This window comes from Peromyscus maniculatus, chromosome 2 (genome assembly GCF_049852395.1).
Source record: "Peromyscus maniculatus bairdii isolate BWxNUB_F1_BW_parent chromosome 2, HU_Pman_BW_mat_3.1, whole genome shotgun sequence".
In the NCBI taxonomy this organism is placed as follows: Eukaryota; Metazoa; Chordata; class Mammalia; order Rodentia; family Cricetidae; genus Peromyscus; species Peromyscus maniculatus.
In genome coordinates, this window is record NC_134853.1 from 14,254,192 (window position 1) to 14,277,840 (window position 23,649).

General features: G+C 36.7%; 1 protein-coding gene and 1 long non-coding RNA gene across 7 annotated transcripts in view; one reads left to right on the plus strand and one right to left on the minus strand.

The window, feature by feature from the left end:
- Positions 1-23,649, plus strand: part of Pkia (cAMP-dependent protein kinase inhibitor alpha) — a 73,513-nt gene that overhangs the window by 8,111 nt on the left and 41,753 nt on the right. The window contains exon 2 of one of the 6 annotated variants that reach the window (XR_013048945.1): positions 22,774-22,851. The exons of the other annotated variants lie outside the window; for them this stretch is intronic. The gene's annotated coding sequence lies outside the window, so the exon portion shown is untranslated. The remainder of the gene's footprint in view (positions 1-22,773; positions 22,852-23,649) is intronic. 6 annotated transcript variants of the gene reach the window in all.
- LOC121827139 (uncharacterized) overlaps positions 20,523-23,649 on the minus strand; it is a 92,102-nt gene continuing 88,975 nt past the window's right edge. The window contains exon 3 of the long non-coding RNA XR_013048952.1: positions 20,523-20,962. This is a non-coding gene — a long non-coding RNA (uncharacterized LOC121827139). The remainder of the gene's footprint in view (positions 20,963-23,649) is intronic.

A 23,649-nucleotide genomic window follows, 5' to 3' on the forward strand; every position in this document is an offset into this window, starting at 1 on the left:
CTATTCTGACCTTTGCCTATATGAATATGAATACTTCTTAAACAATACATGGCAGCTTCTATGAGAAAAAAAGGTACAAGCTTTAAGCTTTTCGTTGAGATTATAGCTGCAGTGCATGCAATCTACTGAATCCTTATGTTGTGTAACTTTGAATTTAACTGAATAAATAGAAAAGTCAATAATATCTTTATTGCCTTTTCTTATGCTTTCATCCCTGTTCCTTCATGCTCAGCTTCTCTTGATAACTGTAATATAGGAAGGGGACAGCCAGACCTCAATATTTTCATGCAATTGCAAACTTAATCCTGATAGAATACGCCCAAGTGCCTGAAGAGCTGGTGGATATCAAAAAGAATCGCTGGTAATAATCTTTCCTAGTCCTCAAACTTGAGCTTATCTTTAAAGACTAGCAGATTTTCACTACTGACTGGTAGTATGTCAGTAATATCAGATTTTTGGGAAAAAAAATCACACGTTTTTGTTTCTAATTATAAAGTGTGCTTGCTGGTTTTTGAGAAGGATTTATTCTGAAAAGACTATGTTAGCATTTTCCTCAAGTGAAGTTTTGACAGGGCCGTGTATCCAAGTGTCATCTCGTTTGACGGTTCTCAATAGTTAAAAACTGGGGCTGGAGCTCAGCCATTAAGAGGAGCACTGACTGCTCTTCCAGGCTTCCAGGGGATCTGGGTAAATTCCCAGCACCCACACATGGCTCACAACTGTCTATAACTTCAGTCCCAGGGGATCTGACACTCTCTTCTAACCTATGCCTCCTCCCCCTCCCGCCCCCCGCCTCTCTCTCAAGCCAAAACCTACTCATTTGAATTCAATTCCACTTAAATGGCGATTTGAGCCAGTAGACCTGTAATGCCATCATGTGACATTGTGAAGTCACAATTCACCCCCAAATGCAAAATGATCTGATGGAAGACAAGCTCATTGAACAGGGGGATGGGGCTTGATGTCTCGATTATCTTAGAGAGAAAAGCCAGTAACCTGTTACACAAAATATTTGCAGTGTTTAAATTCTCCTTCCTAGTAAGCAGCATGGGAAATGAGACGAGAAGGCAGTGAAATGTCATGAAAGGAAGAAGTTGAGTTGATTTCAGGTTGCTTGAGTATATGTTTAGTGTGGGTTTCTTTGCTTTATGGTTTTTTTTTCCTTCAAATAAATTGACAGTAATTTTATACAGCATTCTAATGCAGCTCTTCAGTCATTTCTGAGATGAGTTAAAACATGTACACTGGCCACTGGGCTCTCCAGTTCCCTTTCCTTTTATTTTATTTTATTTTATTTTATTTTATTTTATTTTATTTTGAGTAGTTTGGTCAACCACTTAGGTTATCCATGTGTCAAATGAAATTGCGTTTGTAATTCATCTGCTAGAAGGTGAGTTATTTGAGCATGCCTGAGCCTCCTGGGGTGCTATTTCAAAGCAATGGGCTCTGATCCTGCAGTCCTGTGGGAATTAGACTCAGCTTCTATTTTTGACTTCCAGGCAACTGATGGGATAATCTGATTCAAGTGACTGGCACCTTCTTTCCTCTCTGAATTATGTCGGATGTCCACTCCCACTTGCCACCGACTATCAGGTGGCAGTGAGGATGTTATGTGGGGGTGTTGATTTCAGAAGCCAAGCGCCCTGAAGAGGTGGAGCTGCCCCTTCCCTGGAGAAACACAGTTGCTGTTTTCTTTTTCCAGTGACAGTGTTGAATCCCTAAGGAAAGGATAGCTTGAGTCCATAAACACTATTAATGTCTACATCTGCCTCAGACAAGACCTTAAGTGACTGCTGCTCATCATCTGGGGAAATGACAAAGATTTTTAAAACAATTTTTTATTTAATTTTTTGAGAATTTATGACAATGCATTTTGAACATACCTTTTTAATGTGTAAAAATTGGTGAAATTTTATATAGCTATCAAAATAGTTAAATTATCAAAAAGGAAAATTGATCTGTAACTATATGGTACATGAAACAGAGCTGGGTTTGGTCTGTTACATGTATTTATATTTGAAGCTCACAAAATTTAATATTCACAGAATGGTTCATTGCTAGCTACAGCTAATTAGATTTAATTAACAAGAACTTTAAACTAGTATTTTAAAAATGCAATGCCTGAAACACAAATTCTCTGATACGATGACTATTAATTCTTAAAAAGTAGTTTTCAGTTTTTTGTTGTTGTTGAACGGCTTTATCTTATTTACATGGATCATTTATTTGTGCTTAATGAAACTGGTACAAAAACCATCAAAGGCTTTATGTATTCTATAGTATGCAAATCATAGTTCAAAATTAGTATGTCACAGCTCAAGAGAAGGCTCAACTCTTAAGAGTGCATATTGCCCATTCAGAGGACACAAGTTTGTTTCCCAGCATCCACACCCAGAAACTTAACAACTACCTGTAACTCCAGCTTCTGGGTATCCAGTGCTCCCTTCTAGCCTTTACAGGCACCTGTACTCACATGCACATACCTACATACAAACCCATACACATATACTTTATTAAAAATAATTTGTAAGTGAGATGTCTGTGGTGATTGACAGCTCTGGCTGCACTTTCATAGATTCACTGGGATTAATGATCTCTTTATGTTTATCTGGGGATAGAATACCATCATTACCTTGGGTGAAAAGCATACGTCATTAGTGAATATCTCCTCAATTTGAAGCCAATACATGGGCATAGGAAATTCATCAGACATTCATCAAAGGCTGGACATGGGGCCTAGTCTCTTTCTAAAATGTTGCCTTGAGAACAAGGAAAATACCTCTGTGAAAGATGCACATTTCTGCATTTGTACATTTATCACAGATGAAGAGAAGTGTTCTATGTACATTATAAGCTAATTTTCTTTAGTTAGTTTTATGTGAATAAATATTTATAGATTATGTGTGTGTCTATATTCATGACCTTTCTATTTCAAATACTTGATCACTACAAAGTTGAATTTCATTAAAATTTGAATAATATATGTTTTCTGAATCAATTTTTACAAAGAAAACATAGTTGCATTTTAATATCTGCACATGTACTGTATAAAACCTGAATTATAGATATTTATTTAAATGTTTAATAAATGTGTATTACTGACTTACTACTACTACTCAATTAGGGGAAAACAAAGGCCTGAACACTGTGGTCTTTTAGGGTGAACAGCATACTAACTTAGATTGTTTTTTTCAGCAACTAAGTGTTTCTGCCCTTCTCATCCGATTTTCTCCTTTGAGTGACACATCGTCCAATGCAAAGGAATTTTCCTCGTCTGTCTGTTTTTCAGGCCGTGTGTCACAGTGCCTTTCTAGTCCTAATTGAACTGAGTGTTTTAGAACTCAGACATCGCCATGGCTACTGAACATCATCGGGATCCCTTACTTTTTATGTTAGAGAATGTGGAGAGAAAGGGAGGGGCCAACTGTGCCCTGTGATGCTCACACTTTTCTGTTCTTGGCAGATTGCTCTCTCGTCCTAGAATCTAAGAAGGAATTCTAGTTCCTGAGCTCAATTGCTGAGCTCAAACTAGAACATGGACCAAAGGAGCTGTGATTTTTTTTTTAAAGTCAGAAAACCAAATCTGATCTGACATTTATTCATCTGTCTTCACCATCATAACTCCAGGAGAATATTAGCCAGGTTTTTAAAAATAGCTAATTGCTGATTTCAATTATATTTATGTCAAGCTTTATCATAAATTGAGTTGCATAACACTTTCATGTAAAGAATTCATTTAACAAATACCCCGAGTTACACAGTTACACTGCCTTTCTTCTGCATTACCTCGGAGTAAAATTATAGTTTAAAAAGTGCCTAAAGGCTAGACCTATTCATTAGAATTGAAAGGAAAAAAAGACTCTTTTTAAAAACTCTTCTCCATAATAAATTTCTCTTAGGATTAGTGATATATAAACTGATAGATGTGTGTATACTTGGACAATTTATTAAGTAAATAGTCGTGTACCACATATTTTGCTCAATAGCTGACTGTATATTCACTCATAGTGCTGTAGGACTCTGTCAGCCACTGATGCAGATACCTTCATTACAATACACTTGATGGTATTCCCATAATGACAGAATTACTTGATGATGCATTTCTCAAAACGTACTATGGTGAAATGACATGGTTATAGTATATTTAATCATGAACTAAATTGTACAAACAAATTCCTTTCAGAGAAAAAAATATTTATGACATCATTCAATATTTACATTTTATTAATTTGTGAAACATTATATGTGTGTGTATGTGTGTGTATTGCCCCCAATTTAAGACTGTTCAACTTAGATTTTTCAACTTTACAGGACTTTAATAACAATTGTAATTTACATTAATAGTAAAAATACCTAGAACCATTCTATTTCTAACATTAAATACAGTGTTTATTAATCACACTGTAATTCAGCAGTTTGATATAAAGTAGATGTATTTTTAGCACAACTGTAGGCCAGTATACATATTCTGAGTATATATAGAGGTGGGATTAGGATAGATTGATTCCTGGATTAGCTATACAGAAAGTATCTTCAAGTTTGGATGTCGTCTATTCACAGCAGGTTGGTTACATCATGACTCTGTATCTGTGATTTGTATTTCTTGTACATGTAAACTCTTCATTAATAGCAATGGTAGTTTAGGAATTTTAGTTCAACTACAAAGTATTAACAGGTTAAAAGTACTACAACTTTAGGGTCAATAAAATTTGAAAGTTACTGATGTCACTGTTATGATTTCTCAAAATTGCTATTTGAAATTTCATATTATATTTTTAAAAAATCCCCTATTTAGAGTTTCTGCCCCACTTAAACAGACGGTGATGGCACACACCTTCAATCCCAGCACTTGGGAGTCACATGCTCTTAGTCCCAGTACTTGGGAGGTGGAGATAGATGAATCTCTGAGTTCAAGGCCAGGCTGGTCTATGGAAAGAGTTCCAGGGCAGCCAGAGTTACACAGAGACACCCTGTGTCAAAAAAAATTAATAATAAATACTAGAGTTTCTGCCCCAATAATTACATAGTATTATAAAGATAATAATGAAATGATGTAGGGTTTGGAAATATAGCTTATACAATTGTTTTATAAATTACAGGTACCTATTGATGACACCTATTGATGATAAAATATATTTGATATTAAGTGTTTTCAAATTATTGTACTATACAACTGTGACCTTAATAAAATTAACAAATCACTTGCAGTGCTTGTTCTGTCTTACCTTATGACTCTCACTAATTATTAGTAGAATAGATGTTATGTTAAGTAACAATTCTATAAAGTCCATTTAGAATTTTTAAATCTCTAGTTCTGTTGCTTTTAAAATCTAATACATAAATTCATTAAAAGAAAAGAATCTGGAGTTTTACATAAACTTTCCAATGCGTCAGTCACTTTAACATTATATATGAAATACATTTAAAAATCTGTATATGGTCTTTAATTAAATACAAATATTGGGGTAGTCCTTGAGACATTTGGTAACATTAAGTGTGCAAGAATGTGATATCCTTTAAGATGTATGGATTTCTAATGTAGATCTTTGAGTTATTTGCACTGAATTATTTTATTCATTAAACTAATAGCTTATAGATACTTCTTTAATTGCAAGATGCTTGGAGAAGGAAATAACATAGAAATGAACAACCAAACTTTTGTTTTGATAAAGTGCCAAGCAACAACATTACAATGCTAAGCATCTAAAGATTTTTATTCACAAAATGTTTTGAATACCATATATTATATGGTATTTTATCTATATATATATACATACATGTATGTGTATATATATATATATATCCAAAGAAAATTGAAAAATCAGTTGTTAGTGCTTCAGCCAAGAGAGAGTCAGTGTGTGCTCATCTCCTATATCAAGTACATTTAACATCTCTACACTGCTTTCAGAACTCAGGGGGGATTTACTTGTGCAGACTAGCTGACCATTGTTAAAAGCGAGGCAAAGATGCTAAAAGGTGAATGTTTCATAGATTTCTTGCACAACTAGGCTGAAAAGGCAAATATAGTAGGGGAAGATGAATTATTCCTCATCCCTGACTAAATACAATCAATTATGTTTTAGAGGCATTATATTATCCTCAAAGCATCCCAGTGTCTGTTCTTCCTGTAGACCATACCAACTCCGAAGCTGGAAGAACAAGAGACACACTCATGTTTCAGACAGAGAACTGGAAGTTCATGGTGGTAATGTGCCAATTTAAGGAGCATCCATAAGAAACAGCAGCACCAAATCAAACTCACTTCAAGGCAAGGCCAAAGCCGAGCTTGCCTTTCTGCTATAGTATGTAAGATACGATCACACAAATGAGAACTGGGCTCCAGTCTGCTCCTGAGTACCGATCCCTCAGCAGTCCCCACTGCTAACTACACCAGGAAGACCTCTGTGCAGGCTATTTGCATCAAGCCAGATGAACCCGGTTCGCATCCTCTCAAGTGTGGTTCACTCTTCTACTTCACCCCTAACCATAGCCTAGTTCGAGTACCTTTTGATTATCAACTACTGAATATACCATACACACTACTTGAAGACTGTCATGTGAGTAAACAAACACACACACTACTGATGGGGAACCTGACTTGAATAATTCCAATCTAGTTTGTGCTTGTGTAGTTCCACCATTACTGAGATCCTATTATTTGATTTAAGGATACACACATTCACTAGGTCCAATTCAAGACTCATTTCCCATACTATAACACTATTTCTGTAAATTGAATCTAATTGCAACACATAACTTTATATTCTCCCATTTTAAAAGTTATACAAAGTGCACAGAAAATTCTCTCCTATAACTATATTGTACGAATTTAATTCATTTTGATTAAGCATCTTTCAAATATGCAATAGTTAAATAACTCGTTTATGAGATTTGTATTATTTAATGCTTCTGAAACATTATCATTATTGCCCGTTTTTTGTTTGTTTGTTTTGTTTTTTTGTTTTTTGTTTTCCCAATAGGTTAACATCTGCCGGGTATTCTTTCAGCTCCTACAAAAAGCAAGAAAAGAAATATACTTATATTTTTAGCTTTAGTCAAGAGTTCTTCATTTAAGAATTAGTCACTTGCTGTTATTGAAACACCAAATGTGCTTTTAGTACTAGAAATTTTTTTCTGTATGAATTTTTGGAAGTGTTTTTGTACGTAGTGTCATTAAGTAGTGAAGTGAAACTTGATTGTCCATTATTTCTTTGTTTCTTTAATGTCTGATGGTGAGAGCCCTCTTTCAAAGACTTACATTTTCAGTGTGCACATTGGCTGCTAAAATGTCAGAGACTGGTGATTTCGTTTTTTCAGTTGTAAAAAGCAAGATGCTAGAAGAATGGGGCTGAAGAAATGGCTCAGCCATTAAGAGGATGTGCTGCTTTTACAAAGGATATGAGTTCTGTACCCAGCACACCTCCTTTGGGCTACTTTCAAATGCCTATTACACACACACACACACACACACACACACACACACACACACACACACACACATCTTTAAAAAAGAAACTAAGGGAATAATTACAATTATATTTTTCTCCATTTAGCCAATCAGCTGCTCACATCAAGCGCCATGTTTCCACATCTAAATGTGTCATACAGCCAGTGAAGTGAGAAATATCAATGCGCTAACTCTGTGCTGAAGCTGTTTTAAAGCCAAATGAATTTTTGCTCACAGCAATCCTAGAAGTGCATGTTATTATTCCGCTTTCACAAAAGGGCTACCGAGGCATAGAATAATTGAGCACATTATCCATGACTGCGCAGGAAATAGAAGATTAAAACCAGGTGATCTGTTGTGAGAGTCCACTTTCTCAAGCCCTATCATGAACACAAAAAAGTTTCCACCTCTTTCCTTTGTTCTACAAACATTTATCAAACTGGAGTGGAGAAGAAGAGATACCAAAACCCTGCTCATTTGGTTATGCTCTATACTAGGGTGAAGTTCAATTTAAAAGCTTACAGAGACTTTACTAGAATAAATACTTCTGCATATATTAGGATTATATCTCTATTAATATTATCAGATGGAGATAACACATGAATTTTGAATTATCACAAGTAAAACCCTGTGGCAGCCTCATATTGTAATATGAATAATTACAGTAATTTTTGCAGCAATAATTCTACCTTTCATAAAATTATTATCAGATATATTTCCACCTTTAGCTCTCAACTTAGCTCTGGTTGTACACATTTTTGTGTAAAAAGGCGTAGAATTTAGTAAGCTTCTTCTTTTTTGTTTCTGAGGTGGGTCTTTCTGTCATAGCCTGTCTTAAAGTTTAGGTTGCTGTGATGAAACACCGTAAAGGCGACATAGACAGGACAGGGTTTATTTAGCTTACATAACCTGAATCACTGTCCATTGGGAGAAACCAAGACAGCAACTCAAGCTGGGTGAGAGCGTGGAGGCAGGAGTTGATCAGAGGCCATGGAGGGGTGCTTCTTACTGGCTTACTCCTCGGGGCTTGCCCAGCCTGCTTTCTTATTGAACCCAGGACCAGCAGCTAAGGAGTGGTTCCACCCACAGCATGCTTTGCCCTCCCACATCGATCACTGATTAAGAAAATGTCATACTTGATAGTGGTGGCCCACGCCTTTAATCCCAGCACTGGAAAAACAGAAGCAGAGGCAGGTGGATCTCTGAGTTCTATGCCAGTCGAGTCTACAGAGCAAGTTCCAGGACAGCCAGGGCTACACAAAGAAACCCTGTCTCAAAAAATGAAAAAAGCAAGGAAGGAAAGAAGAAAGGGAGGGAGGGAGGGAGCAGCGGGGTGCTGGGGGGAGAAAATGTCCTACAGGTTGGCCTATAGTCCAATCTTATTCAGCCAATTTCTCAGTTGAGGTTACCTGCTCTCCAATGACATTAGCTTGAGTCATATTGACATAAAATTGGCCAACACATAGCCCAAGGCTGGTCTTGAACTTGATCTGTATCACAACTAGGTCTTGAACTTTCTGTAAAGTCTAAGTTGATGTCAACTTCTTTGTCTTCCTGCCTCAACCTTTCAAGTATTAGGATTGTAGACTTACATCATCATGGTCAGTTCCCCAGTAAGGTTTTAAATTAGGTTTACATCATCCGGGAGACTGAAGAAAATATATAGCTTTTATCAGGAGGGAGGCAACTTGGTCCAATGGTAAAAACTAATTCTGTCTACCTTGTCTCATAGCTACACCTCCATTTAAAGAAGGATGCAATAGACCAAATTACAGCATTCACTAATACATAGGGTTACTGTGTGTGTAAAGGTCCCCAGCAGTGATTTCCCTGTTCTTTCTTATCCACTGCCTCAGCTTCTAAAGCAAGTGCAGCAAATGTCTTGGATATCAGACATTTGTTCTGTTTCTTCTTCGTACAGCAGAGTGGGTCTCATACAGTAGACCAACGGATGTTTATCTTTCCACTGCTGATTCCGTGGAAATGAGTCAAGCTCCATTTGAAGCACAGCAAAATTTGCATGCTCTCCACTCAACATCTAACTTTAAACACATACTCAGAAAATGATAGCATGTCTATAATAAGCCTCTTACTGTCCCTCTAACTTCAGGGCTGTCAGATCCTGTCTGTGTCTTTGTCAGCAAGTCATTGCAGTTGTGTTAATGTTTACTCTCGGTTAGTCACATGTGATTTGCAGTTTGTACCCGTTTTTGTTTTCCTGTATTGCAGCCTAAAACAGTTATGGGTTTATTCACGATAACTTAAGACTTTTGTTATGTTAGGTATCAGGCACTCAGTGTACTAGGAACAAAGTGTTAGTAGGAGAGTGTACATACTGCACTTCAGTTTTCAAGGAAGACTATTAGGGAAGTATTCTTAAATCAAGAATCAAACAGGAAAAAGGTACGGAAATGTGTACAAATGAGATCTCAGTTGAATGTGTAAGTTTGGATTTTAACTTTTGCATTACTTTATATATATGAGTGGTTTTTCTACGTGTGTGTGTACCACATGCATGCTTGGTGCCTGTAGAGTTATTTAATGTTGTTTAGCTCATATGTCTATGTTTTGGGGGACCAATCACATAGAAGGCTCATCTTTGGGGATGATTGATTTTCCCCCTCATAGTAGCTATTAGTTGCCTATAGCTTTTCACCTATACTTAGAGTCCTATGAGATTTCTCCTATTCAAGTTGGCTTGTCAACTGGTGTTGCCATCATTTGGGTCTTGCTTAGGCTACCGTACTGTTGAGATTTTGAGAGTGCAGCTTTCCTGTCCAATACAGAAGTTACAAATTGACAGCCAAGTCCTGAGCCGTTGGCTTTTGCAATATCTCTACCTCCTCTTCTTGATGTGTAGAAGTTGGCATGTAGTGCCAACCAAAACTCAAAGCCAGAGCACTTCTTTATCATGATATTCCTTTACCATCAATGAGGAGATAGTTTTCTGCTGTGTAAATCAATATGAATTGTGTCTTAATTAAAAGAGTTGATGTTGTGTTTCACTATGCCTTTGTTTCTACTAAAATTACTGTTATTTTATAGTCTATTAAATTAACCTAGAACAAACACCAAGTCCTGGTAGTTCAGGCATTTTTACTGTTCCAAATTTGCCATGGTTCCATCACCTCTCTCTCTTCTAATTGTCCAATGCTAATCACGGCACAAGCCTCCTGAAGAGCTGGTAAGTGTTCTGATTTCTATGATACTTTTCAGGCCATCTATTCTGCCAGGCATTTGATTTCCCCAAGCAGAATGCACATGACACCCATTTTATTATAATATACTTTTACAGCTAATAAACAAACTAACATTATTAAATGACCCTAATCAAACCTGTGGCGTTAAAAAGAAGGGGCACAGATGCTTCTCTCAAAGAGTGAACTCAGTGTCCTCATGGTACTTAAGATTTCTTGAATGAACTTAGCTCTGAATTTTCAAGATTGTTGCATGCATGTGATTTCTGAGTTTTGAATTATCTCCTCCTACTCTTCATATTGTCTCCACCCCTCCCCCAAATAAAGCCTCACATTGGAGAAGTCAATGATTTACATCTTACATGGTTTAACTGTGGTTGATATAACAGTACCCTGAGCTGTAACTCCCTGGTCATTGTCGTGCATCCAACATGTATAAACTACTCAAACAGATGAATGTTGCTGACATTTAAATACAAAGTAAACTGACCTTGAAAAGTTCCATGGGGATAGTTATTAAAAATTTATTAGTATATTTATATTTTAACATATCAATTGTAGTTGGTAGAAATCAAACCCTCCAATGTGCTCAGGGGTTGGGCAGGCAAAGTAAACATGTATTGTGGTAGTCAGGGAAGACATCAGTTAGTATACACTATGACCTTCACTCACACACATTTTGGTTTTGCTCATTAACTCCATCTAAGCCAAACAACACATAATTACTCTTATTAACCCTTGTGACAAAACTACTAAGAAGTATAAGAAAGGAGATTTTCATGAACATGACTTGTACATTCATCTACAATAGAAAAAATAAATTAAATAGTTAATAATAGGGAACTGATTAAGTTAAATTGTATCTACTGCACATCATATATTCCTTAATGTTAAACTCTGAATCGTAGTGTGTGAAAAATGCCTTCCCAATTGGATACAACAAAGAAACAGGAGAACAATAGTATTTCCCAACTGCCACTGTGTGGAAGCATGCATCATGGGGAAAGAGAAAGAAAGACAGGAGTGAGGAAGGGAAGGACAGAAGCAGAAGAGAGAGAGAGGGGTAGGGGAGTAAGGAACGCCTTCGTGTTTCTGTGAAATGAAAACTGTCAGTCGCTCCTCTCATATGATTTTGTTTTCTAATTCAACACTGAGAAATACTATTGTTTCCCCATCTCTGTAGAAAATTTTGGTAAACTCTTTGATGCCCTTAGAAGACAACACCTAACAAGCAAAACCGGGTAACTTTGGATAATTGCTGTAGAATATTAATTGTGGGCTGTGATAGAAATACCATTGTCATAGCAACCACCAACGATGTTATAGAGAAGAAATGACTTGTTTTTTTTTTTTTTTCTTTTTTAATGGAGCTGACTAACAAGATCCCCTTTGAAATAGCTCTGGCACAGTGTAAGCTGATACACAAAGTTGAATAAATGCTAACGCACAAGTTGATAAACCTTTTTATTGAGTCAGCTCCATTATTTTTTGTTTGTTCAGCTGAATTGTCATCCTACATGACAATTGTTTTCATGTCCAAACTTCCCACAAGGGCTTCTGTGTTCAGTTCCACTCTGTTAGCACGAAGGACAAGAACACAGACTGTTTGGGGAGCCCAGACTTGCTATGGTTTGTAAAAATAGTACCAGTAACTAGCCCCAGGATGCTTCTTGTGATACAGTGAGGGTTTCTTCAATGGTGGAAACCTACTTCGTCATCTGCCTTAGTAACCAATCAACTAAAACTGCTAATTTTAAGATTATGCTAACGCCACAATTGGTTTCCTTGGAAACCACTTGCAAAAGCTGCATTGTCTTAGAAAATGTGCTCCTTTGCCAGTACATTCAAAGGGTGACACTTTGTCATCGTGTAAAAATTAGCATCATAGGCATTGTGCCCTATAATCAAAGAGGCAGAGGTTGTCACTAGTTACATTTAAGGGGAAAATTCTACCTAGGATTGTTTTTAACTTGAGGTCAACTTTTATAGATGTGGATTTTTTATAAATAGCTATATATCTAAAATAGTGAATTTCCGTGTGTGTGTGTGTGTGTGTGTGTGTGTGTGTGTGTGTGTGTGTTTATAAACTTTGAATGTAATAAGGAAAACAAGGAAATGAAACAGCAAAATCCTAGTACCCTAAAATAAGGAGCTGTATACTACTATCTGGATTGTGGAGATAATACTTCTCTTGTTTCCTTGACTCACAGGGTTATGTGTTTCATTGTTTTATGATAAGACACATCTGACATGAATGGGGATTTTTTTTTCTTGAAGAGAAAAAGCCAATAGCAACTGTGCACAATAGAAGTCAAAATCTGGCTGTGTTATAATGAAAAAAAATTTTGCAAAAAAACTTTTATTTAAGATTCAAGATTATTCTTTAGCTTAACTTCATAGGAAGGTTTCACAATGCTGTCTTTCTTTGAGATGGTTTAATTTTAAGAACTGACTTAGTAACTGCTATCATTTTACAACTTAAAGTTTTGGATGAATGCATCAATTATAAAACATCCCCTCTGTCTAGACTACCATGAAGCCTGGTGCTTGAATCGATCCTGATGTCTTCACAGAGATTTCAGCCATGAGGGACCATATTAAGTAACATATACAAGATGAACATGATGTATTACTCCCAAATTTGTTCATAATTATGAATGATTGAAGTCACAGAAATACGGGAGAAAGGGCCAAACAACTAGAGCGAGCATGCTTTGTGGCTTCTTCACAGTCATCTTGGGGACAGGCACAGTGAGGGAGAATAAAGAAATACGATTTCCAAAATAATTCTGGTTAAAAAAGAATATGATGGACTTTAAGGGTTCATTTAGTGCTAATAAAAGAGTAGTTCATCGCTGGAGATAGAGAGCAGTTGGCAGAGGGCTTGGTGCAAAAGAAATCCTACTTTGATCCCCAGCTGTACATAAAAAGGACATGGCGACACATGTCTGTGATGCAAGCCAGCCTGGGATATATGATATCCTCTTTCTAAAGAAAGAAAAACTAAATGAAGGAGTTGTTTGGGCCACTGTAAAGTATTTACTCTCAGTCCTCACTAGCAAAGGCTGATTTTTAACTAGCAGCTACAAAGGTTGGCAAGACAGTACTTACCATGAAAGTGGACAATTTGGTAGAAACCAGTTTTTTCTTAGCTAAACCTGGATGTAATCTACCTAAGGCAAAAAGTAGAAGGCAGCTGATTTAATGGAGACCGTTTCCACAGGGGAGACTGTTTGGACTAAGAATGCGGCTGACTGAAAAGTCTGACAGGTGACCTGGCAGAGAAGTGCTGGAAGAGCCAGTGGGGGAGAGAAAGGCTCTGTATAACCAGGCCATCTTTGTTCATTGACACCAAGAATTGGGATTCCTCTGTCCCATAAAGATTGGAAAATTGGACACCATGTCCATCTTTTATAAGTTAGTTGATATAGATGCTCCTGGATGATATCTCTTTGAAGTTCTCAGGATCAACTCAGGTAATATACATTTAAGGCCCTCAAAAGAAATCCTGCAATTTAAAGTTTTTTTAATGTAAGTGCTAAACAAAGGAGAAATCAGTGCCAACACTCTGGGAAGGAAGACATTTGACTAGTTAAGCTTCAGATCACTTTTGGTCAATCATATTTAGTCCACTTCCTATTTTGATTTGGATATTTCACTTATTACTTACTATGGTGGCACAAGATTAAACTACTGTGCCAGATGCTTTTATGTCAACTTGACACAAGCTAAAGTCATCTGAGTGAAGGGAGCCTCAATTAAGAAAATATCTCCATAAGATCCTTCTGTAGGCAAACTTGTAGAGCATTTTCTTAATTGGGTATTGATGAGGGATAGACCAGTCCATTGTGGCTGGTGACATCCTTCCGCTGGAGGTCTCTGGTTCTATAAGAAAGCAGGCTGAGCAAATCATAGGGATCAAACCAGTAAGCAGCACTCCTCCATGGCCTCGGCATCAGCTCCTGCTTCCAAGTTCCTGCCCTGTGTGAGTTCCTCTCATGGCTTCCTTTAATGAAGCAATGTTGAAGTGTAAGCCAAATAAGGCATTTCCTCCCCAATTTGCTTTTTGGTCATGGTTTTTCCCCTTCACTGCAGCAGTAGAAACCCTAACTAAGACAACTACCATGAGATTTGCCAGGTTGAATCACATATTTTTAAATATTTACTTACTTATCTACTTACTAATTGAGATGAGCCTTACTACAGAGCTCCAGCTTTCCTGCAGTTGAGCACCACCTGTCTCAGACTTCCCACTGCCAGCATAGCTGATGCGAACCACCACACTCAGATGGTTCATTATTCTTGATGTGAACCATGGATTTTATTAGAGGAGTGATCCAGTTCAAATTTGTAACCTCAGGATTGACAGTAATGACCCTTACCATTTAGTAAATTAGCTATTTGCTGAAATAAATAGAACTGTAGGAAAACAGAGAATATGGTACGCACTGACTATTAATATAGGAATAGCAGTAAGGAAATTAGAAAATAACTTAAAACTATTCGGAACAATGGATCCTTTAAGAAATATGATCAGAGGCTGTACATTCTTGGAAGATGAATTTTCCCAGCAAATCCTAGAAAACTGAAGGTAGTACACACTCAAAAATAGAAGGTTCGTATTTAATTTGTGCTGTGTGATACAAGCCATGTTAGAATAATCTGTGAGGAAAATACAGAAAATTCTATTTTTTAAATGAGAAAACTGACATTTGGGGTACCCACAGGGCAAAACACTCTGTCACCTTTATGAGGTCAATAAATAAATCCACTTAATGTGGCTATCTTAAACTGAAATTGCAATGAAATTTGTAGAAAGTGGGAGAGAAAATAATCAGAACTTTTAACTTTAAAAACTAAGTGATGCCCTAAAGAAAGGACCATCCTCAATATGTAAGTAGAATCAGGAGGTTACCACACATACCTTTAAAGGATGGGGAAAGGAAGAGAGTAATGAGTTATTCTGAAGTTTTGAAAATGATGCGAAGATGAGGAGAAGCTGTCCTCTTGGCGGATCATTGTCAGGGGTGTCTGGTTGGGTGGACATTGAGGGAAGTGAGGGAACTTCTGTTACCCATCCTCTGTTACTGTTCAGTACCAAAATGTACCTGAGATTCTGAATTTGTTCTCAGTGGGTAGAAGTACGTTTTTCCAGAAGTCTGTTGACTCCTGCAGTGCTAGAGATGATTTGTATATACAGGACAGGGAATTTTAAGGCTGCAGGTAATAGTCCCGTTCAGTTAAATACACATTTAAAGGACACTATTCATGAACTGAAGAGGGACAATCAGGAAACAGGCAAGCAGACAGAATTCCATGTACACTTTAGTTTTGTGATCTGAAATCTCATAAGTGTCATACAGCAATTTATGACTTCTGTGAACTTCTTCTAAAATAATATGGATTGAAATTTTCTCCTAAGATTTGGCTAGGAAAAAGAATGTTCAATAAGAAATGTCTGTTTTTCTCAAACTCACTCAGATGCTAGACTTTCCATATGACTGCTTTGGCCTTTTTCTAGAAACAATATATGGATAAGAACCACCAAGATGATAAATGATGTGCTTTCCAATATGCTGTTGGCATTCTTCCTGCTGCTCTAAACGCCATTCAGTCATTTATGGGCATGCACAACTCGAATTGAAACAAAAAACTCTGTACTGACTTCAGACAAAAGGTTCAGGACATTCTAAATGGAAGTATATCTGATCAGGCTTAGTTAAAATAATTACTAATTCATATTATGCCCTAAAGGGCCATACTGTTGCCTAGCAACAGAATCAGGCACCCATAACAGAAGCATGCTTGGGAACAATGATGAAAAATCCCTAAAATCCTAAAGAGAGAAAAGAAAGTATGCCACGAAGTGGTGTCGTGTTTTGACTTAAGAACTGTTCTCTAAGCATTGCTGCGTAGCCAAACATGAATGACCTACCACAGTGTAGCTAGAACACGGTACTTTCAGTATTTACATAATTTAGCACATTTAAGAAAGAGTGTTCAACAAAGTTTGGCAAAAGGTACATAATATCTTCACTCTGCCCCAGTGATTATCTTAAAAGATATTGAGATAAAGAAACAATGGGTTTAAAAAAAATAATTGAGAATGGGGAAATAGTCTTCCCCAGGGAAGAGCACACCGATTGGTTATCAAAAACCAAGTGGTTAGCTCATAAAACATACATACAAGTAACATTAGACAGATTGAGTAGGTTACATTTAGGAATGTGTGTGTGTGTGTGTGTATACATATACATAGGTGCATGTAACAATAATTAATGAAAGAGATCAAGGTGGGGGTATATAGGAGGGTTTGAAGGAAAGGGAGAAATGATGTAATTATATTATAATCTCAAAATTAAAAGAAAAATACGAAAAATAGTTGATACTCCAAAAGTTTTGATTAGCTGTCAGATGTCTGTTTTCACATCATCACATATATCTAGACTGTCAGAAACCTCTCATTGGATTCGTTTTCAGTTAATATATCATGTTCATATCCATATGCAAATATAGATGCATAAGCACATATCTCTTGAGCCCATTTTAAAATATGAAAAAGGAAAAGGAAACAAAAGCTAAGCATGTTTGCATGTTTTCTATTTGAGAGCTTTAGATGGACTTTTTTTTATTATTTTGGCAGAATGAGCTAACTTTGTATGGGCATTCTCTTAAAAGAATGTCTCTTTTAATAAAAATGGAGCAAGTCTTAAGCATCTGGGCTGTCTTTCATTTCTGTTTTTACATTATATAAAAGAAGAAAACTTGGAAATAAATAAAAACATCAAACACCAAAATTAACCAGATCCAAAAACTTCCAACTTAACAAACATACATACAAAATTGACATTCAAAGTTGTAGCTGTGATGTTTCACAATCATTTTTACACTTTTAGTATATTATATATTTTAGACATTTACCCACCACTATAACCAAATAATTCCACTTTGGGACAGTCTTGATTTTACATGTAAACATTTAAAAAGTTCAAGAAAGAATAAGTTTAGGATCCTGGATAGAGTACAGAGATCCTTTGCAAATCTGATATCTCTAAATCAATATCCATTAACTCTTGGTGATATCAATCTTTTCTAAAAGTACTCTCTGTTCCATTGAATTGGATATTGACTTCTGGTTTTATGAATTTATTAAACAGAGTAGTTCTGTTCACCAATGCTATTTAAGCATCTGACAGGGGGTGGAGGAAATACATTATTACTGGCTTCTTGACTCTTACTGTGTGATTATATGATGCAGAGCTGAATTTTAGCATCTGAAAGCTGGAAACATGAATGAAAACATTAATATGCTACAGCCATTCACACAAAGTCATTCGGTCTCAATAAAACTGAATCTTGCACAGTCTAAAGAGGAGGCTTAGATAGGCACATCTATTTTTCTTTTCTAAAGAAGTTCTATGAAGTCAGCAAAAGGTCATCCTTAACCATGCAGACAAGACAACAGCTGGATCTTGGACACCAGCAATGCCACAGCCAAATAAATCCAAAGACTGCTTATAAATGTTTAGATTGGCATCAGAACCCAGGGCGGGAAAGAAAGGGGAATGCCTTTTAGACATTGAGAAAGAATATCATTAGGAGACCCCAGGACATTGAACTATTTCATGAACATCCCTGACACCCAACATCCAGCAAACCTTATGTGCATAAAGATGCTGGAGTCAAAGATCATGAGTTAGAGAAGCAAACCTATAGACCACCCTCTCACATTGCAGTCTACATTTTATGTATTCAGTTATTTATTTATTTAGCCTCTAGAACTTGAGATTAAAGTTTGGACCTTGGACATGCTATACATGTGTTCTGTCGCTTAGAAATATCTCCAGTTTTTTTTTTTTTTTTAAAACCTTCATTTAACTTTGAGATAAGGACTAATCAAGTTGCCCAGACTTGCCCTGAGCTTACTCTGCAACCCAGACAGGTCTTAAATTTGTGAACTTTCTGCTTCAGCCTCTCAAGGAACTGAAATTATAGGCCTTGTACTACCAGGCCAGCTATGGCTTAGTAAGTCTGTCTCTATTTGTCTCTGTCTCTGTCTGTGTATGTGTGTGTCTCTGTCTGTCTGTTTGTCTGTTTCTCTCTGTGTCTCTGTCTCTCTCCTCTCTCTCCTCTCTCTCCTCTCTCTCTCTCTCTCTCTCTCTCTCTCTCTCTCTCTCTCTCTCTCTCTCTCTCTCTCTCTCTCTCTCTCTGAAAAAACCCTTCTATATAGACCAGGTAGACTTAGAACTCGTAGAGATCCACCTGCCTCTGCCTCATGTGTGCTGGGATTAAGGACATGGTGCTACCACACCCAGTCTTTAAATTCTATTTTTAATACATGTACAAAAAATGTAAAAATATTTTAATTGTGTAAGAGTGATAGTCATTTATTAGTTAGTGTTGGTCCAAGTTGACTATGTGACCCCAGATATAGCCCTAAAATCCTGACAACTAGATTTGAAGAATATATTCTTCCTTCCCCAAATGCCACTTCTACTAAAGATTCTAAAGTAAGTAAATGTTTTTACAATAATACATGTTACAGGTATTGAAATTCAGGGATATGGATCTTTGATGAACACTTTGTGCTTCTGGTTGAAACTTTCAAAGTAATGAACAAAAATAGAGAATTTTCTGCTATTTGTGCTTAGCCATGATTCAAGAAAATGGCCTATTAGTTTACCAGGATGAAAAGCATCCTGTCTGGCAAGGGGTATAGTGCTATCCAAGAGAGAAATGACTATATTAAAAAGACTGACTTTTGCAGTGCCTGCTTCCATATTTCCAAGAGGCTTTTATGAATGGCAGCAAAGTCAGATTGGAGTTAGACCTAATGTAAATCTTAAATTATATAATGAGCAATGCTATGTTTAGGATAAGCTGTCAATAAACTGTATATAATGATTGCAGTAGCAAATACTACATCTTGTTTATTTATTGAGAGAAGATCTCCTATGGCCCTGGCTCCACTTGAACCCCTGATCCCTCTGGCTCAACCTCCCTAACTGCTGGGATTCAAAGCATACACCACCACATACAGCCTGAATATTTTTTAACTAATAGTTTCTGTTACCTGTTTCCACTGTAGACACTGCCCTGATTTCTCTCTCTCTCTCCTCCACATCATCAAAACTTGCTTATGCATAATTCAGGCTGAGATAAAAATGACTAATATCTGAAAGTACAGACATGGTGAAAAAGAAAATTCTAGCTAAAGAAGTCATTCTCAGGTAAGGGAACGTCTACCAAACATTCACTAACTAAGTAGGATAGGAGACATGTTTAGGTACCAAAATTCTCTGCTTACGCAGTTATAACTCTAGTCCTATATAGTTGGAAGTCATATAGAAGTCATATAGTTGGAAAGGGAAATTAACTGCATAAAAGCCTCAAGATTATCAGGAAACAAAATAAAATCATCTTTAGGTCATAATTAGAAACTAGGTTTACCAAGGAGAGCAATGTAGCTGTCCATTTTCAAAACCTTGGCAGTGAAATGAAATTGGAGAAAGTAGCCTCCATGATAGTATGCAGGAAGGAAGACTAGTATGAGGTTACAAAAGTAATATGAATATCAGAACAGCATATGTAAATCCATACTTGTACAGAAATCACTTCTGTCCACCTAAGATGGCACATAAGCTTATTAATATTATTAATACATTGAGAAGAACCAGTGATTTTCATAAGATTCAATTGCCAAATGGGTCATATTTGAGTCAATAGGAATGACTCCATTAAACCATTGTCCAGGTTTACCATGTCATTTTATGGCCCTGGTGTGGAAGGAATCTGTGCCACAAACAACATATAGGTAATAATACCTGTCAAGAACATTGGCAATGCTTGAGCAAAAAATTAAATACTTTAGAGACCAATTTGTTTCAAATATAAATTTAAGATAAGAAATGAGATATCAATTTTAACTTTATTTTATAAATTAAAACAAATAGATGGATACTCATTAATCCATTTACCAAAGGAATATGGAAATGGAATCTGAATGCAGATGGCTTTTTTTTTTTTCAGTACAACCACACAGTGAATTGTTTTCTGTTAGTTACATGGACCCTAATTTAGTAGTTTTTGATCATTTTACATGGAAAATAAGTGATTTTTCAACATTTACTCTCTTATAAGAGATAGTAATAAAAGCAGTGTTTCTTTTTTCACCTCATTGAGTATTATGTAATTTGTTTGAAGGAAAAAAACGGCATTTCCTGGTACACAACAGCTTCTTGACTCTTCTGATGGTCATGAATATGAACCTTTTCTACAGAAGTATCTCTTGACCACAAACGGGATGATGCTGAAAATTCTGCAAGGAGAGAAAGACAATGAGACATAGCTTTCAACCCTTTATAACTATTCAAATTTCAAATGTACTTCACACAAACTTTATTATTCCTTCCAAATGACTTTAAGGTGAAATGTATTATTCTGTAAGTCTAATTATGGCATTAACATAATAGACTTCACATATTTCTATATCTGGTGTTGATAACATTTAAATGTGAGCACTGAATTTTTATTGTTTCATGAACTAGACGGCAGTCACTCTAACAAAAAGACCCTGGTGGGAACAAAGGATTTGGCACCAGCTGCCCTTTATCAGCTGTGATAATCATTACTCTGGCTGGCCCATTAATGACAATACACTACAAAATTTTCCCAACTAATGATTGACTCCGATTCACTGGTTCTGTTGCTGCCAATGTGACTCCTCCTCTCAGATGTGGATACCATAACCTACATATCTTTTCCCTTCCAATTTATCTCATGTGCAGCACACCCTAATCACTCACTTTACAATCAGATACTACTAGCTATAATAAGGGGAGAGCAGAGAAGAGGGAGGGACTATAATGGTGATTAGTGTTGCAGCTAATTAGAAGCCATGCTGTGGGGATAATAAGCCAGAGGAAGGACTGAAATGATGATGTTTCAGTTTTAGAATGCTGTACATTAATCAACCAAATAGGACCCCACACCTAACTTTCTAGGTACTTCCTTTAACATGTGATACACAGCCAGCTTGTGAAGATTAGTAAGTAGCTAATAACAAAGAGGATTCAAAGAGTTACACATCTGCACAAGTCAGGTTGTCCTTATAAAAACATCCATTTATTGTCTGTTCTTTTCTTCATTCACTGTGCTAGAACTTATATGATTGTCTAAGTTAAACAAAAACATTGCTCTAACTATAAGTCTGTGTGACATTAAATGAGAACTTAAGATAGAAGAAAATAAAGGGGATAAGGGAGAGGAAAGGGTTTAAAGACCCTTTTAGCCGGGCGGTGGTGGCGCACGCCTTTAATCCCAGCACTCGGGAGGCAGAGGCAGGCGGATCTCTGTGAGTTCGAGGCCAGCCTGGGCTACCAAGTGAGTTCCAGGAAAGGCGCAAAGCTACACAGAGAAACCCTGTTTCGAAAAACCAAAAAAAAAAAAAAAATAAAGACCCTTTTAGTTGTAAGGTGGGGTATAGTAATTATTGTTACACTGTCACGCCAGAAGGATATTAACATTCCCATCTTGTAGAGAATTCAGTCTTCAAATGCTAGTCCATCTGCCAGACCCTCATAGCTTGACCTTAGGAATTTCAGTTTTAGTGAGGGTAAAACTGGTAGAGTCCCCACTGTTGAAGTAAATAGGGGTTTTTATTGGTTGTATTTGTATTTACTAATTTGTATTTGCAATTGTGTTTTTGACCGTATCATGCAATTCCGCTCACCCGACTCTCTCAGTTCTCTCCCATTCTCACTGCCCTCTCCTCCTTCAGATACCTTTCCCACCTTTACGTCTTTTCAAACACATATTCTGGCCACATTAATTAGTCACTTATCCTTTCCAGGATGATGGTCCACATTTCAGGAGGAATTATCATTTTTTTACCCATAGAATTTTTATTGAGTTATTTATGCCAAGTATAGGTTTTGGCTGGTTTTATGTCAGCAGAGAAAGATGCAGCCTTACAGGCAAAGTGGGGCGCGCAGTTTGTGGTAAAATGAGGATTACAGAGCTCTGTCGGGTACTCAGAGCAAGATCAGTTTTGAAGTATTTTACATTAAATCGGGAAATAAATGCATTTTTCCACCCAAATATTATTTTAATTGTTTAAAATTCCCACAGCTGTCTTCAATCAGCATCAAGGAGACTGGGGAATAGAGCGGTCTAAGTAATAGATGAGAGAGACGCACACAAACCAAGGTCAGTGTCAGTATCGGAGTGGAGCCCTAACTCCTTTCCCTGCACTGCCTCCCAGTGTGAATAGTCAAGAGTTCATTGATTCTCTTTTCTGCATATAATCTACGTGACTGATTCTCACACACCATGATATCATTTTCTGTTTCACCATCCCTTGCTGTGTGTGCAAACCTTTCACCAAAATCACTGGCGCATGAATTATTTTCCATTTGCTGAATCTGGAATATTAGCTGTCTTTGCATTTCAGGATTATTAGCCCGTAAACTTGTAATAGAGTTCAGGTGCTGATAAATAAACAATCTTCCTATTATTACTTTTATAAAAAATAAATGTAAGTCTACAATGTTCTTTAAGAAAAACTGACTTATCATAAATGTATGCGACACTTCCTTTCAAAGCAATCATTAAATATAAATTTCCCAAATATAAACTGTCATGTTAACACAGATAGTGACAATGACATTGTCTCGAATCACTGTTTTCATTTTCCTTGAAATATACTTAGGATATATTTTCATCTCCTTGAATCTCTGACAAAGCCACCTCAGCTGTTCTTTTGAGTAACGATGGAGCTCACAATAAAAGATCTGAAATGTGTGAACCGTAATAGCTGAAGTGATGGAATATTTACTAACATGGAACTCAGTCCATCTAAGACAAGACACTGGAAAAGCAGGTCAACAGTGAAAGATTGAGAATAATTTTAAAGAACAATGAACTTGATATGTAGAACAACCTCTAAGAAAAACATGAAGTGAAAAACAAGCAGATGATGTAATGTTTATAAATTGTGTTCTAATA